This window comes from Macrobrachium nipponense, chromosome 32 (assembly GCF_015104395.2).
Source record: "Macrobrachium nipponense isolate FS-2020 chromosome 32, ASM1510439v2, whole genome shotgun sequence".
Lineage (NCBI taxonomy): Eukaryota > Metazoa > Arthropoda > Malacostraca > Decapoda > Palaemonidae > Macrobrachium > Macrobrachium nipponense.
The window spans coordinates 50,132,926-50,140,600 of NC_061094.1; positions in this window are offsets into that span (position 1 = coordinate 50,132,926).

Here is a 7,675-nt window from a genome sequence, read left to right on the forward strand (position 1 = left end):
GGATATGTTACATTGTTCATGGTTATTTAATCTTGCTTATTTAATGTGAAAGTTTCTTTCTTAAATGTATTTCGTCTCGCTCTTATAATTTTGGTTAGACTACAGATATCCACAGCCATTCCAACAGCACAGTAATATTTCAGGTGCACCTCCATAATTCCACACCGGTGGGTGGTTGGCCCTTGCCGACCTCAACCATGAACAAAGTTAGATAGTCGATTGAGTTGTCTCGGTAAAATTAAGCCTATAAGAGCATTTTATTTGTGCCCACCCTGTCACAGTCATTGTGCGTCTTATGGTAGATATGTCTATATAAATTGTCATTTCAGTGATGGCTCAGGAATGATTTACAGTTTTTAATAACTAACAACCAAATTGAGAATATTATGGAAATATGTAATCACGTTCTATTTGATATGCTTTTGAAACCAAAAGTATACTGCCATGTTTACTAAATTATGATCATCCATCCAGTACAAAATTCGAAGAATCTAGAATTGATTGCGATGTTTATATAAATTATAAGTTAAACATTTAAGATAATATGGTCTCTTAGCTAGGACAGGGGGTCCACGGAACACGCCATTATCAGGGCGGCTCGAGAGCAACCCTTAACCAACGCCGAGGCCATCGTGAATACCTTGGATTAGAAGTGTCTTCGATGACAGTACGACGCAGACTTCACACTGCTAGGATTCATCACAGAATACCAGCGACGAAGGAGCTCTTGATGGAGCGACATAAGGCGGGAAGGCTTGATTTTGCAGAACGTCATGCTGATAAGGATTTGGACTTTTGAGGCCAGGTCATCTTTACTGACGAGAAGTGCTTCTCGTCCACATCGCATGGGAAGCTGCAGTGTTGGCGAACAAATAGAAACTCGGTATGATAAGCAAATCTTTACTTGCATCAAATATCAATTGCCTACTTCCTTATATTAATTATAATCTTCAGATTTTGTTCCACGGAAGTGGACTGTCACAATATATATAAAGGGAGTAAACATAAATAAGAGTGCTATTTCTGAGATAAATATTAGGTAAGGGACAGTGGCAGCATTTGCTCTCTTTCCTCAAATATAAATTAAATAGATAATAGACAACAGAAGTCTTCAGTGTTGTTCACCACTGAGAATTTAAATTCTCCAAAGGCATATATATGATTTATATTATACACCCCATTTTTTTTCTCTCATTCAGATATGAATCCCGTAACATCGTTGAGGTGGTTCGAGCCGGCCATGTCACCTGCAACGTATGGGGCTGGGTGTGTCTGATGGTATGGGTGATGTGTTCTGTATCGAGGGACGATTTACAGCAGCTAAGTATGTTGAGCTGCTGCAAACCTCCTTCTTGCCTTCGTTACGAGAAAGGAATTTTCCCTTCCCATCAGGGCCCATCCTGTTTATGCACGACCGGAGTCCCATTCACACTGCTCGCGTTGTTCAAGAGTGGTTTGCCAGACAGGATAACCTGCTTCTTCTTGAATGGCCGAGCAAAGGAGCAGATATGAACGTGATTTGAACATGTGTGGGCCCAGATGGTGAACCAGGAAAATGTAACATGAGAGAACAACACAGCAAACCATGGGCTCACATCAACTCTCAGTGGGAAATTTGTAGACAGAGACCGCAGCAAATTTTCAACCTTGTTCATTCGATGTCCGACAGATTGAGGGAAGTGACTGGAGAGAGGGAGGGGGTGGATGGTCAAGTATTAGATTGTATAATATAAATGTTATATTTTTTGTAACAGGACATAAAATGGTCTCATTTTGTTCTCACTAGTTATTTCATTATATGTTTAATAAACATAATTCACAACAAGTTTTTATTATAACCATGATTCTTCTTGATATAATATTCGAAAGTATCTGTAAAAAAAATGGCATAATGCCTCCATACAATATTGAGAGTATTGCAGTAAACTTTCCTACTTACTCTGGCCTCACATGTTTTTTTATGTGTCTTCCTAATCACCGTTTCTTGTTAACAGCATTGAATTATAGAACTGAATGACTCGCCGAGCACTGTTTTCATACAGTGAGGTCGGTAACACAAATTGCCTTACCTGTATACTTTGTTCTCTGTGGTGCGGCCGATACAGATATGATAGTGATACTTCGCCAGTTATTTTCGCTTATTAGCTTCTTGGAGTCTATAAAAATAGTTCCATTATGAAATGTTATGCTTATATCCTACTGATATTTTCAATGTAGTATCTTTGGTTAAAATCTAATGTTATATGAACAAGAGTAAAAATGTGGCATATTTTTTTTTGCCGCGTCGTTGTCGTTACTGAGTATAAGGGTCATATGCTCTGTAGGATATTTTAAAAGGAAACTGTCAGTTCAGTAGATGATGCTCTCTTTATGTCAGGCCACTATAAGGAAAGCCCCAAATGACTTCACCTATCGCCTCAGGTCAACGAAATATATAGTCTATAATATATCAGTGCATACATAATTTTAGAAAAAACAACAGTTAACCCTTAAAAGGTCAACCTCGTCATATGACGTGTTGCAGAAGTCGTCCCACATATGTTGTTTACGTCATGTGACGTTCTTAAGATTTTAAATTTGCGCGCCTTCATAGCTTATTGTATCGATATTGTTTCTGTACTACTTAGTGCCTTATTAGAGGCCTTGCTGGCCGTTTGCACTGCTTGTCCTCCATTTGTATGAACTGTGCGGGGAGGGGGGCGGGGTTAAGGGTGGGCCGTAGGAGGTTGTCAGAAATGTCAAACCAGCTAATCCTGTGTGGCAAAGGATTGGTGGTGATAATTTTTTGCCACCACCTTCGATTTTGATGAAAGTATATCAGGAATAAAGTTTTTATTCTGTTTTTAATGGAACTGACTGTAGAGAGATCCAAATCGTGATTTCGGCAATACCAATATAACTTTAAAATGTTGATACATTTTAAGTATGAATATGACCGATATATAGCAATGTGGTAAGATAACGTCTTGGCCGAAAGTTAAGTGAAACCTTAATAAACAAACTTATATTACAAGTGAGACAACAATCTTCATTACAACGATATAAACTGCTCAGATTTTTTTTTTTTTTTTTTTTTTTTTTTTTTTTTTTTTTTTTTTTGTTTTTTTTTTTTTTTTTTTTACTCCGTGTGTGTGGTGCTTTCTCCCACTATACCTAATAAGTCCGCCCACCAAACGAACTCTAGAACTTATTGGTGGAACTCTTGCTAGCAGAGAAGGAGTTCTCCCCCCATCTCCCTCAGTAAACATTGATACCATGTAATTTTTCGAAGTCTCTCAAGACGGTGTACCAGGCAAACCTGTGTCCAACTGTACATCGATGAAACTTTCCATTCTTATGAGAGTAAGTTTTTCAAATATCTTACACACTGTAGGTAGGACAGATATAGGTCGATAATTGTCCAAATTTATGCTGGATCCAGACTTGAGAACCGGAGTAACCCTAGCCTTTTTTAAAGCATTTGGGTATTGTGGCACAGCGATTGATAGGTTATATAACTCAGCAAAATGTTGTGAAAATAAAAGTCCATTTTCCTTTAAAATTAGAGGTGATATATCCATAACCTTATTACCTTTATTTTTTAACCTCTTTATTACACCCAAAACTTCAAAAGAATCGGTAGGATAAAGAAAACAGGTGGACATTATCGGTGCCGATAAAAATGTATAGGCAGAGGTTGTGACAAACTACCAACCAGGGAAGCAGCAGTAGTAACAAAATACTCATTTGTATAATTGGCTAATTCACGTCCAGTTGATACCCGGTCAGACACCTCAGTCTTCCTCTTATCCAAAACAGAATTCAGACAAGACCAGAATTTTTGCCTGCCTCATAAAACTTCTTCATATAGTACAGACGCTTTGATCTACGTAAAACGTTGGTTAATCTGTTTCTGTACCACATATACTGCAACTTAACGATTTTTCCTGCTAGGTATAGCTTGTACAGTTTTGCTATCGTTGCGATACACTGCTTGAGCTTAGGGGTCATTCAAGGAGCAGATTCTTTTATCTTTACTGTGTATTATATCAGAGGAAATGCTCTTTTATAAAGCTCAAATATTTTTGAGAAATGAAGATCAAATGTTCCATTTATATTAGCATTAGTAAAAGTGAAAACAAAATGAGACAGCAACATCGCAAAGGTGACCTTCCCTCTCTCGCTTTAAGGTCTCTTATCATGAACTACGCTCATGGGCATATGGTTGGGAAATGAGTCAACAGATATCCCAACAGGGAAATGGTCAGTTATATCAATGGGAATAACAAAAGAATGTCTCACGCCGTCGCCCTGTGAGATCAAAATCTGATCCAACAGGCTAAACCTAGTGATTTGGTTTTGCGGATTAATTTTAGTTGGAATACTTACAAGAGGGCAGAGACCCAGTTTAAACAAGCTGCTCACAGAATAGTTAACAATACCGTACTTGTTCATATTAAAAAGGTTCATATTAAAATCACCACAAACAATAGCTGGTATATGAAGGCTGAGAACATTCCTTAAGAAGAACGCAAAAGAAAGAACAAAGTCATTATCTTTGACATGAGAAGATGTGGGTGGATGATAAGTGACAGAACATATCAGTTTTTTACAATTAGTAATAAACTCAATTCAGCACTCTAAACAAGTGGTTTAAGAAGGAATACTCATTAATAATTCTGGTTTGGATACCATTCCTGACAAAAATCTTAATACCTCCACCAAGGTGATCACGGTACGAGTCATAACTGTAAAACCAGGAATTGTATAAACACACATTTAATCTTTAGTAAGCCAGGTTTCAAAAAAAAAACTAAGACAATGGCAAGGAGAAAAAATATGAGTAAATGGACAGAAATATGATAAAAACACACTAAAATTCTTCTTACAACTATGAATATTGAGCATAAGCAAATTAAAATATGGTTCTGACACAGAAATTGGCACAGTACGCAAATCATAATATTTACAATCTACAAATAAATAATTGTCAATGTCAGGTTAAAATGTAGGGTATTCACCATTAGCTAAATCAGCTAAAAAAGAATAAAAAAGAATAATTACAAATAGGTAAATAAAACGGAATAAAACAAATTATGATAGACAATTAAATAAAAATAATGATAAATAAATAAATATAAAAATTAATTATTATAAATAAGTGAATAAAAAGAAATTAATAAAAAAATAATTAAAAATAACAAAGTGAATAAAAAATAAGAGAAAATAAAAAAATTAAAAATTGAAAGAAGAAAATAAATAGATAAAAATAAATAATAAAAATAAAATAAAAAATAAAAAATAAATAAACAAATAAATAAATAATATAAATAAATAAATAAATAAATAAAAACAAAAATAAAAATTAAGAATGTATATAAATCAATGAATGAATAAAAATAAATATTGAAATAAAATTATATATGAACAAATAAATAAATAAAAGAAATAAAATTTTAAATAATTAATAAAAATAAAAATAAAATAGAAAAACAAATATATAAAAAATAAATAATAAATGAATAAATAATCTCAAAATATAAATAAAAAAAATGAATAGAAATAAAAAAAATATGAATAAATGATTGTAAATAAATATAAATAAATGAAAAAAATATGCAAAGAAAAATAGATAAATAAATAAATGAAAATAAACAAAGAGACAAAAATAAAAATATATTATGGACATAAATAAATAAAATAAAGAATAAGAAAATAAAAATAGATACAAAATTAATAAAAAAAATTATTCAAATAAATAAAAATAAGTAAATAAAGGAAAATGAGTAAATAAACAAAAATAAACAATAAAAATGATAAAATAAAATAAAAAAATAAATAAAAATCAGAATGAAAATAACTTTAAAAAATTCATAAAATAAATTAAAAAATAAGAAAAAATATATAAAAAATAAAAATATTAAAAAAATTAAAAAACAAATGAAAATAAGTAGTAAATAAATCAAAATAAATTAATAAATACATATAAATATATAAATAAATAAAAAATTAGTATAATAAAATAAAAAAAATAAATAAACAAGTTTAAATAACAAATATATAAATAAAATAAAATAAATAAAAATTGTAAATGAATAAAAGTATATAAATAAATAAATAAATAAAAAATAATAAAAATAAATTAGATCGAAATAAATAAATAAATAAAGTAAATATTAATTAATAAATAAAGATAATTAAATGCATGAGTAAATTAATTAAATGAATAAAATAAAAATAAATGCATAAAAAATTAATAAAAATATAAAACAAACATAAATGAATATATGAATAAAAACTAAATAAAATAAATATATATACCAAAAATGAATGAAAATTAATAAAAATATATAAATGAATACAAATAAAAAAAAAAGGTAAATAAGTAAAAATAAATAATAAATAAATAAATGAAAATATATACTAAAAAAAATATATGAAAAAATTAAAAATGAATACAATAAATAATTAAATAAATAAATAGTAAATAAAATGAAAATAAGAAATATATAAGAGTAAATGAATGAATAAAAAAAAAAAAATAAATAAAAAAATAAGAATAAGAAATAATTAAAAAAAATTTAAAAAAATATAAAAAATTTAGATAAAATTAAATAAATAAATAACAAATAAATAAAAAAATTAATTGGAATAAATAAATAAATAAAAACATAAATAAATAAATGAAAATAACAAATAAATAGATTAAATAAGAATAAATAAATAAATAAAATATATAAATAAAAAATAAATAAAAAAATAAAAAAAATCAAAATAAAATTAAAAAATAATATAAAATAAAAATGAATAAAAAGTAATTAAAGAAAATAGATCAAAATAATTACTAACAAAGTGAATAAAAAATAAAAGAAAATAAAAAAAAATCAATCAATCAATCAAAAAGAAAATAAAAATAAATAATAAATTAAATTAAAAATTAAAAAAAAAATTGATAAATAAATAAATAAGTAAACTGAATAAACTAGATAAATAAAAATAAAAGATTTAGAATGTATATAAATCAATGAATAAATAAAAATAAATATAAATAAAATTATACATAAACAAATAAATAAATAAAAGAAATAAAATTTTAAATGCGTTAAATAACTAATAAATAAAAATAAAAAATAAAAAGAATTAAATAATAAATAATAAATAAAGAATAAATAAATAATATAATAAAAATATAAATAAATGAATAAATAAAAATATATAGAAATAAATAACAAATAAATACATTATTGGAAATAAATAAAAAAAATAAATAAAAATTTTGAAAAAACAAAGAAAAAAATAAATAAAATATTCAAAATAAACAAATATACAAAAATAAAAAAAATATGATATTTGAAATAGATAAATAAAAAAGAAATAAATAAATAATAATAGATAAAAATTATAGAAATATAAATAAATAAAATACGTAAATAAATTTAAAATAAGTAAATAAAACATAAATAAAACATAAAAAATAAAGAAAAAAATAAAATAAAGAATTAAAAAAAATTTGGATAGAAATAAAGAAAAAATTTTTATAAAATAAAATTTTAAAAAAATAAGAACAAATATATAAATAAAACAAATATATAAAAATATAAATAAAGAAATAAATAAAAATGTAAAAAAATTAAAATAAATGAAATAAATACATAAGAATATATAAATAAATTTAAAAACTGGTAATAATAACTAA